Genomic DNA, 12,061 nt, shown 5'->3' with positions numbered 1-12,061 from the left:
GAAGAAGAAGAAGAAGAAGAAGAAGAAGAGGAAGAAGAAGAAGAAGAAGAAGAAGAAGAAGAAGAAGAAGAAGAAGAAGAAGAAGAAGAAGAAGAGGAAGAAGAGGAAGAGGAGGAAGAGGAGGAAGAGGAAGAGGAGGAAGAAGAAGAAGAAGAAGGTGCATAAGCTGAAGGAATAGATTTAGATCTATGTGACTTGTTAGCCTTCTTAGGGAGAAGTGTTGTGACAATGGACTTACCTTTGTCTTTGCAACCTGAACTCGAAGGAGTTCCTTCAAGATGACTCTCAGAAAGAGAAGATTGAGAGGAAGAAGTGTTAGGAATAGAAGAGACAAAGGTACCAAACTTGAGCATGGACCTGTCTGTGACACTATCTTTCTGATCATAGGAGAAACCTAGACCAGTCTTTATCTTGACAGAGTTCTGAGCATTAATGATCTCAGAGGCTTTGACAAAGGCTTTGCACCATCCTTCAATGGTAGCCTTTTCAGCTCTGAGTTCAGCAATTGCTTGCTCACGCTCGGCAATAGCCTGTTCATGTTCAATAGTGATGGTTTGGTTTAAAATGACCTGATCTTTAAGATCTTCTTCGATCTTTGTCAACTCTTTGATCTTGAATGACAAATCTTCAATTGTTCTTAAAGATCAAGATTAAGCATTTCTGCTTTAGATTTGCCATTCAGGGCATTGTAAAGGTCAACTGTCATAACATTGATAGGCTAGAAGAAGAAGTAGAAGAAGAGGGTTCATTCAGAAGACAAACCTGAGCAGGAGAGGATGATGAGGGATCATGGGAAGTTGACGTCTCAGAAATTTCTTCCTTGACATCCTTGGCAATTAAGCAAAGATAGGCCGTGTCTTCCTCATCAAAGGATGATTCATCAGACGAATCAGCCCAGTCATGCTCTTCAGCAATAAGACCTTTGGCCTTTCACTGGGAACTCTTCATCTTCTTATATTTCTCCTTCAGCTTCAAGTATTTATCATCTTTAGCTCTAAAGGAGGATGGGGATTTCGAAGATGGCAACGCAACCTACTTTGACCTGCACTCACCTGCAAAGTGACCTTTATGATGACAATTGTAGCAGACCGCTGAAGCCTTGTCAATAGTATCTGACTTTGTCTTTTCCTTACTGGTCAGGGTAGATCTGCATAAATTACTTTTTCTGGCGAACCTTCTAAACGACTTAGTTAGAAGTGCCAGTGATTCATCAAAGTCTGCAAGGTCAGACTCTGACAGTCCCTTAGAGTTAGTAGAGTCTAACTCTGTTATAGAAATAGAAGAAAGAAGAACATAAGAAGAATAAGATGGGAGTTCAGCTGGAGGAACTTCAGAGATCAAAGCTAGAGGAGATCTTTTCATGTCTCTGGAATCCTTGATTAGATTCTTCTTCAGTTGTCGAGAGTGCTCGTGATTGAGCAGTATCTCATATAAAGTGCTAAGAGAGAGAAAAGACATGTTGTTGGACATCTTGAGACACAGGGCATATGTATCCCAAGATTCTGGTAAACATTCTTGAAGCTTCGTTAAAGTTTCAGAGTTGGAATATTCTCTGCCAACTGTCTTTAAATCAATTAGAAGACAATTAAACCTTTGATGAACTTCAGACAACGTTTCAGTCTTTTCATAGAGAAATCTTTCATATTGTCTTACTAAGTTTAGCTACCTCAATTCTTGTACCTGAGAGGTACCTTCATATTGAACACATAGAGTGTCCCACATGGATTTCGACGTTCTAACTTCATCACTGAGTGATAGACCTCGTCAGGAAGAGACATAGCTATTATAGATCTTGCACGAGTATCTATAGCTATCTTCTTCTTGTCTTTTTCACTCCACTGATGAGGGAGCTTAGGAATCTAACGTTCTAGAATCGCGGCAGTTGTAGCTGTTTCAGGAATAGCTGGAGATATAGCACATGCAACATAAGATTCATTTTCTATATAGTGTAGAATTTCAGGATCCACACCCTCCAAAAAAAGAGACATCTAACTTTTTTTCCAGAGACTGATAAATCGGGGAGGTTTGGCAAGGGAGCCATTGTCGTGAAAGTATGTGCTTGTGTTTTGCAAAGCCATATGAAAACAGTAAAATTATCTAGAAAGAGAGATAATAAAATGCAGAAAAACAACTCACCAAGAAAAGAAGAAAACACTGCTCCGATACCACTTTTAGGTCCCGGTTGGGTCTACAAGATTTTTAAAGAAACAGTTTGTAGAAGGGGGGATGAATACAAACATAGAAAACTTTCAAATTTAAAAATATATATTGATAGAGAAAGCTCAATACAAATTTTTATAGATTGTATGCAGAAATAGACAAGGTAAAGATAACCTATCTAAAACAATTTAAGTTTACACATAGATATTCTTAGCAAAATAGAAAAGATTTGGTAATTCTTGGGTAAGAACTTTTAAAATACTTGAGAGGGATTCTAGCTTACTTGAAGATAAGCGTAAGTGTTCTTCTAGATGTATGCAAAATATGCTTGTGTTTTTTCTCTGCATGGAGAGAGCACTCATCTATTTATACCTATTGCATTAAATACACATTTAATGCAATTCAGTAGGGTTTGAACATGTGTCAAGCTTTTAAAGGAAATCTTTTCCTTTGCTATAGTGAATAGTAAAAATGCCTATTCATGAGCAGACATATTTTCATGGAGTTAGTGGGTAATAGAGTCAACTAGTCGGCTCTGTACCGTACTATACTCTAGAAAGGGTATGGGTTTGTTTTTTGTGTGTGGAAGGACAAGAAAAAAACAATCTTTCACCAACAAGCTTCATTTGATCGTTGAATGCTGGAATAACACTAAAGGTCTCTTCAGCATTCGTTGAGGCTTGGGCAGTCTTCACACATATGTTGACCATGTTGTAATCACGGAATGCCGCTTCAGATCATGAACGCGGCAGTCACTAATCTTCAGTTTCAGTCTTCGACTTTCACTAAAGGTTCTTTGGTGTGATTTTTTCGCTATCGCTGTAGGATTTACAATACATGTTTCAGCGATCACTGAACAGACTCAGTGATGATTGTTGGAACTGAAGGAACAGAAACATAACAATTCGTAATAGGTAAAAGGGATTATTATCAAATCAATGAGAGGGGGAGGGTCAACAATTTCAAAGCCGAAAGAGTTGGTGGAATAATATCAACCCTGACGAAGAACGATAAAGAAATTTTATGTTTCCAAGATAGAATCTAGGTATCACGTTTTGGGAACAACCGTGAATTAATTCTAGACAAAAGTCACAGATTGCGATACTCGATTCATCCAAGTAGCAATATAATGTACAAAGATTTAAAAAGATTCTATCAATGCCCAGGATTGAAGAAATATATTACAAAATGCGTGGAGCGTTGTTTGATATGTCTACAAGTAAAGATTGAGCATCAACGACCATATGGGAATTTATAGTCTTTCGAAATTTTTGTCTGGAAGTGGGATCATATCATAATGGATTTCATCATGAAATTACCACGAACTCCAAAGAGGTATGATGCTATATGGGTTATTGTAGATTGTCTATCGAAATTTGTGCACTTTCTACCAATTAAGATGAATTATCCTTTAGAGAGACTTGTGGTGTTACCTTGTCAATTGTCTCAGATAGGGACAACATGTTTACCTCTAAGTTGTGGGAGAGCTTTCAAAAAGCTATAGGATCTCAAATTAGATTGAGTATGGCATATCACCCTCAGACAGATGGGCAGAGTGAAAGAACAATTCAGGCCCTTTAAGACATGTTGAGAGCTTGTATTAGACTTTAGGGGATCTTAGGAAAATCATTTGCTTTTGATTGAATTTGCATACATCAATAGTTACCATTCCAGCATTCAAGCGGCACCGTATGAGGTTTTGTATGGCTGAAAGTGTAGAACGTCATTGTGTTGGAATGAAGTGGGGGAGAAACAATTAGCTGGTTTAGAGAGTGTTCAATTAACTATTGAAAAGATAGATCAAATCCGAGAACGAATTAAAACAGCTCTGGATCAACAGAAAAGTTATGCCGATAGACGCCAAAAATCGATTGAATTTCTGGTAGGAAATGTTGTGATGTTGAAGGTTTCTCCATGGAAAGGTATTGTAAGATTTGGAAAAGGAGGTAAGCTCGGTCTGAGGCACATTGGGTCATTTAGAATCTGTAAACGGGTTGGTTTAATAGCATATCAGTTAGAGTTATCTGAGAAACTCAATGCCATTCACAACACTTTTCATGTCTCAAACCTGTGAAATTGTTTAACCAATCCAAATTTGGCAATACCACTACATGAGGTGCAAGTTGATAATAAGTTGAATTTCGTGGAAACCACTGAGGTTGTCACTAACCGGAAAACAAAGGTTTTCGGAAATAAAGAAATAAGTCTTGTGAAAGTACAGTGGCGTTTTCATAAGGGTCAGGAAGCTACATGGAAACTAGAGTCTGAAATAAGATCTAAATATCGTTGTTTGATTGAATGAATTCCTAGACTGTCTATCGTTGGCCTCTATGGTAGAATCAGTCGGGGGACCTGAGAGGGATTCTAGTTGTAAGATATCTAATGAAATTGTCGCTGAAATTCAGATCTTATGGTGCAAATACATAATAGGCATATATAAATTATTGTACGTCAAATAACATCAAAGTGTTGGTTTCAGAAGATGAAATGTCTAATTTTTTTTTCACCCGAAGAGCTAACTGGATTGTTGCGAGCGGAACGAATGGGGTGTGCTTTAGCTAGTATACGAAAGTGGATACCATGATTCTTCTGTCTATCAATAACTGCATGCATTACGCGGTGGATGTGAAGAAGTAGGCCATTATCTCGGCAATAATGAGTAAAAATAGCAAGGTATAACCATGATGTAATAGCAAGCAAAAAAAGGATTTCTCACTAGACCTCAAGGTATAACCCTCTTTTTTGGTGTTTTAAAAATATGCATTACAGGTCGGACACAACCAGATGATAAGGGAAGGGGAAATTGTGAAGAGTTATATATGCTTGCATGGGATGTTGGGATAACATGCTATCTTTTGAAATTGAATTCTTTTTATGTATACAAAATTTGTGTGGAAAAATTTGATAGCTACTTTGTAATGTAGTTTTTGTATACATTTAGGACCAAATGTATAAAGTGGTATTTCTTGATACATGGAAATATACGTTTATATGCGAATGTGATTTTATGGTGTTACAAGAAATATAAAGGATAAAACCCTAGATGTAACCTTTTATACCCTGTTGTGTATAAAAACCGTTTATGAAGGTTGTCAGCTTTTATACGTGGTTTCTTACTTCAAAACCGCATACAAATCTTACCTTTTATACATAGTTTTTCAGAAAGGACCGTGTAAAAATGGTGACTCCTTCTTACACAATTCTTGGATCAAATGCCCTTTTTTAGAAAGGACCATTTACCATTGTCGACTACCCTTTCTACACAGTTTTTCTTCGAGAACTGTGTATGAAATTATACATTTAGCAACAATTCCACTACAACCGTGTATAAAGGGGCTAGAATCATCTTTTATACACGGTTTCTAATTTTTCTTTTAAAAACCATGTATAATAAGGCACGCGTAAAAATCATATCTCATATTAACCATGTGTGGTGATGTTTAAGTAATTCAAAACCTCAACTCAAACTACATAATACAATAAAAAGAAAAATATAAACAGTAAATTGTACCGCGAAAGTTTTAAAACACATATATAATTTGGCACTTTTATATGGTTATACGGTATTGTAGACACCCTTAGTTAAACTATATATTATGAATGTTGACATATATACTCAATCTGTATTGGATACGTACACCAAATTTCAATAAGCTATCTTCATCGTAAAAAAAATACAACAATTATTGTTATGACTTATAAGTTATTCGTAAGTAAATGCAACACTTTCCGTTAATGTAATTAAACACAAATTTATTATCATCTAAATTTTATTAATAATCTTTACATAATATTTATAAAATTGAATTTAATTCATCATTTGATTCTTTATTTTGTGCATTCAGTGTAAAATCAATATCTAAAAGTATTTGACTACACTTATATATCAAGTTAAACATTGTATCAAGAAACATTTTGCCTCAAACACGAGTCCAGAACAACAATGCAAATATTGATACCACATAATAATTTATCATCTTATTTCATTTTAACTCTCATTTTTATAATACACAGTGCTTAACGCTTTTCATCAAACAGTGTATTTGATTACAAAAGCAAAAGGTTTTTCGGTTAATTAATTGCCAATTCCAGAAATGCAAAGCCATTGACCAATGAAAAGTGCGGTGCAATTGAGGTTCGGGTTGATGGAAGTGAAGAAATCGCTCGTTAGGTTGAACGTTTGCTCAACGGCGAAGCAAGTGTCTCCGTCCTTGGCCCCAACCACTTGGGTACATACCGGTCCCAATCCGATTCCAACTAATGTACATGAAACACAAAAGTTAATGGTGTGTAAAATAACCATCAGTTGTATACATAGTTTGCTTCAAACATCTTTCATATATATGAAGAATCATGTGATGAGGAATATGGTCACATAAGTTATTTATTAAAGAAAGCAATATTAAATTAAATTAAAAAATATATTATTTCGTGTATAACATTATCTATAATCGTAGGAAAAATCCATAATAAATCATGATTGAATTTGTTTCCCAAACCAATTTCTAATATTCCCTAATAAACTGATTTCATCACAAAAGCAAATATGTAAGATTGTAATAGTTATCACATATGATAATTTGTTTGATAATTGTATCAATCATATGTGATAATTGTAGATGTTTTAGTTAATGATCAATTATGTATATTTACATTTATACATCTTATTATGATGCAAATAGTAATACATGTGATAATATGTCATATATATACCCAGACGCATATTATTAATTGTTATAGTATGATAAAATACTCCATAAAACTGATATTTAACCAATCAAATCCCCCCCTCTCTCTCTCTTAAAACCACATATAATAATAAAATATGATAGAGAGAGAGTACAAACATGAATTTTATTCTAAGCTAGAATTCAATGTGTTTCACATATGAATTTCTTCTCTATATTTTGTTTCATATATACAAGTAACACTATATATTATTTCATATATAAAACAATAAATGTGAAATTACTTTATAAGTTGTAACATCAAGATTATGACAAAAAGTAATAAATAATTGTTATGTTTTTTATTAACCTATATATCTAACTCACTATACGAGCCGACTAATCCCAAGATGACCACCTGTTTTGCAAGTAGTCTGCAGTCATCGCATTTGAACTTCTATGGCCACAGATAAGAGTGCTCAAAAACCCGATCAACCCAACCCAACCTAACACGAAATAATTTAACCCGAAGCAACCCGATGTCTAATCGAGTTGTAAAATTTTCAAACCGTAGGTATTAGGTTGAAATTGGGTTACTATTATTTGAACTCAACTCAACCGAATGAACCCGATGTCCTTGTATTTATTGGATTTAATATGATTGTTGAGTTTTCTATTAATATATACATTAGACAAATACACTATCAGGTACCCTCTTCATATACACATGTTTTCAATCTATTCACCGTCTCTATACAATTCATTCGTATATATATTAGTAACTGTGAACATATATATGTAAATTGAGAAAATTAATTGAATGTAATATACGTAAGATTTAAGAAATATAGAGAAGTTGTATCAAATGGTTGATAATGAAAAATAAATTATGAGTAGAGAAATAAGATATTGAAGGTTATAAAAATATTTTAATGTACCAAAGTATCAAATGGTTGGGTTGGGTTGCACTTTGGTTTGGGTTGGGTTAAGATTTTTCAAACCGCAAGCATTGGGATGAATTGTTTAAATGTTTTCAACCCGATCAACCCAATCCATGAGCACCCCTAGCCACAGGAGGAATTTTTACTCCTCCTTGAATTTGAAACTAGGACCTCCAGACACTTTTGACATTTAGAGTCCAAACTCGAACCAATTAAAAACCACACTTGTGATTGTAATAAAGAATTATTGACTTATGATCAGATGATTGTGCAATGAAATAAATTGTTACCGTTTTAAAACTTACGGCCAGATGTTGTGCTACCATCAACCATCAATACGATGACCATCAGAATGAAGGTAGCAAATGCGGCTCCGTCGATTCTTGCCATCTTTTTCACGTATTGATTTGGATGACTTAGCGTTAATTTATATTCAATTGGAGTTCGATGAAAAAGAAAGTAGAAATTGTCGTGTTATAGGTTTTAATATTACATTAACATAGGCCAGTTGTAGCGTATTATACGATGATCATTAATTGTCCCATAATTCTTTAATTTTAAGCTCGTGGGTCCAAGAATATATATTTGATTTTTGGTATTATTTTATATAATAAACTTTATTTTTATAGTGGCTATGTTAATGAGTAGGTTATATGTTTTGTAAAAATTAGTTGATAATATAAATAGTTACAAGTACATATTCAATTTTAACATGTAAGGGACATTATTGGGAAAATAATATAATTTATATTTGTTGATCTGATCCAATCATTTACCGGATGTTGGATTTTATCATGTGATCTAATCCAATTAATATTGAACATCCGACCTAATCTAATCCGATGGATGATTGGGTCGGTGCGGTTCAATCTATTGGATATTATTATTGGTTATCCGTTTGATCAAATTGGATTTTCATCCGATATTTTAATCTATTTTTCAATCAATTAATCTACCATTTCAACCAATTGTTTATATTTTTTCTTAAGTTATTAAAAACCAATACATATAAATATCGACTAAAAAACCACATCGTAAAATGTTAATAGTTATATTATGTTATCAAATTAGAGCGTAGTTGGATGATAATTGGGGATAGGGAATTGAACGGTATCGAATTTGAATGTTTAAATTTTGGATCCAACGCGATCGAATTATAATTGAATATCCGATTATGGTCGATCGATTTAAATTGAATCGGATGAGTGTCTATACACCCCTAATTTATCGACTCTTTTTAGGTTTTAAAACAGCCAACGTGCGTCTAATATCCCCAAATGAGTGGTTAAGCATAAGGTCTGAGTTCATAATTACACAACAAATTTGAAAAAACACATTGAAACACTATTTTTGAAAATCATAGAGATTCTTAAACTATGCTACTCGTTTCATCTATTTTCAGAATATTTAGCATAACGTAAATGGTTGTAGACTAGAGTACTAAACTTTCAAATCTTAATCTTCTCCGGGCATTAATTAGAAGTGGTCATTTATACGGGCTTGGAAAGGTCATCATTGCACCTGGCATATTTTTCTTGTCTAGCTAATGGGTCTAACATAGCAAAGTTAAGCCCATTTTTGCGGCCTTGAGAACTTTTCCATACGTGTCCTATAAACAAGTCGAACTTCCCAACAAACTAATAGGCCTAAAAAATTACATTTCAAAAAACTATATAAAATGGTAATCTATGTAAAATTACCCAAAATACTTATAAAAATAAATTCCAACTAAGAAAACATAAAAAATACTAATGTACACCATGTAAGAAAAAAATCATGAAATATGGAGTTAGATTTTTCCTCTCCAAGATTTGTCACCTTCTAACATTTGAATTATTCAACCACCTAATATTTCAAGATCGAGATTTGAGACGTAGTATATGAGAGGGACTCAATCATTTGAGAACTCTATTTTTTGTGAGATTCATTATAATTTGAATTAATTTATTGCATTTATTTAATTAACTATAAAGGGTATTTCTGTAATTTGATATATATATATATATTTAATATTGCAACTAATTAAAAAATATATGTGTAGGTTGATGTTGATTTTGGTTTTGATTTTTGTTAGGGTTTTTATTTTGATTTTAGGTTAGGGTTTTGATTTCGATTTTAGGTTAGGGTTATTGTTGTTGATTGTTGGGTTAATTAGGGTTCTTTTTCATCACACATTTCCTCAATTCAATATAATGCAGCGGGTTTCATAATTATTCTGTTACCAAAACGTGCACAATGTGATCACAAACTGTGCACACCATCGATGAATCCAAATCTCGTGAACAATTGGTATTCTCGTGAATCCAGATGGTGTGCACACTATGCACAATGTGAGTTGTGCACCATGCGCAAATTGGCATCCCACCACATAACCCCATTTGCAAACTATGCACATTATGTACAATGTGTGGTGTGTGCTATATGTTCACAAAAATTAATAGATAGTTAATACTTAGTAGGAGTCCAACCTAAAACCAAAAAATATGGGAGGTACTTTATTTATAAAATATTAATTGTATAAATAATTTAATTGATTATAATTATATGTCGGGCAGGAGGTGTAACAACTTGTAAATTCATATAACAAATATCACATATATTATACATAACACGTCACATTGGGACTACAATTTGAGTCTCATTCTATAAAACTCTAATAACCGTCTGAACTTGACTACCAACTTTTTTTTTTCCAAATAAAATCTTCATACCAATGATTTAAGTATCATGAAGATCAAAAACAGACTTCACAAAATTCATTAACACTCTTCACATATGAATCTGCAACTAAAATCGTCTCATATTTTTCCTTTACCCTCTTAAAAGTTGTCACCCTGAAATGATATTTTTGAAAAAAATGCAGGTTAGACCATACGGTCTAGTGAAGAAATTCCTGTTAGTATAACATCGTATAAAACCAATAGGTTTCGAACTTTCAAAATATTAAACAGATAACGACCTCCAAAAAATGTAAATATCACACCATCATATACACCGCTCCTGTTACATATCCTACAGTCTTATTCACTGCTCCTATCACATACCTCACAATCATATGCACTGCTCCTAACACATACACGTCGGTTAAACCAATCCAATTTCCACATAATAGATACAACGATAATAACACACTTTATGCCATTCCCGTATAATCACACTAAGTAAGATTTTGAATTATAAATAAAAGCCTTTTATATCGTATGCATTTCAATTCAAAGTTTTTTAAGAAACTCACATCTATTAATTTCCAACAACATGTATTCAAACATCATATCACAGTTAACGATATTAATCCAACTATAACGAACAAGTATAATATCGAAATAGTAACCATTTAATAATATATGTATTTCAATTCAAAAATGGTTATAACAAAAACTCACCTCGATGACGATAAATGAAGAATCTAAACCTTAACTAGATTGATTTTCTAACACAATGTGCCCCAAAACATGCAAAATTTTCAACTGAGTTTTATTCCAGACATCACTAGATTGATTTTCGGACACAATGTGCCCCAAAAACTGAACTTCTCGTAACCCAAAACTCATACGTGAACAAATTAATTACAAGCTTTTCATGTTTCAAAAAATTCTACGGGTGGGCAACAGTCGCTTCTTCACAGTACTTACATATGGGCTAACAGGTCACACTTTGGGGAAGAAAAGTAGTCTGCTCATTTATGACTGAAATAATCTACAACAAAATATTGATGAAGTACCTAGTTCACCATAACTGTAATTGCTGCCCATGCGTTAGTCAAACCGAAATACCTAGTACAGAATAAATTATTTACAATCAATTTATCAAGTTCCCGGTAATCAACACACTCTTATCGACTCGTCTTTCTTCTTTATACTAAAAATTGGTGCATCTAACGATGACGTATCGAGTCTGATGAAACTTTTATCGAACAAAATGTTTCAACTAAGACATCATCTTTTTTTTCCCTCAGACGACACTAATCAGTATAGTGCATGAGCTACCAGTGCGACCTCTAGTATCAAATAAATTCTTAATTCAAATGATCTTCCTAGTGGAAAACTAATCAAGTCATCTGAAAAGACCTCTGAAAAATCTCTAACTACCGGTATCAACTTTACTCTTTTACTTGTATGGGAACTATGCATTGCACGGTAGCATGAATACTTTGATTAATGATCTGAAGATTGTCTATATAAATATATATTAGTTGTTATTAGAATTATCAACAAATAGTATTCAAATAATTCTAAAAAGTTAAATAAAATATAATTAGTAAAATTTTAATATATATATATATATAATGAGTAC

The sequence above is a fragment of the Cynara cardunculus genome (assembly GCF_001531365.2).
Source record: "Cynara cardunculus var. scolymus isolate 2C chromosome LG 12, CcrdV1, whole genome shotgun sequence".
Lineage (NCBI taxonomy): Eukaryota > Viridiplantae > Streptophyta > Magnoliopsida > Asterales > Asteraceae > Cynara > Cynara cardunculus.
The sequence above is the reverse complement of the archived record's forward strand: the minus strand, read 5'-3'. Positions refer to the sequence as shown.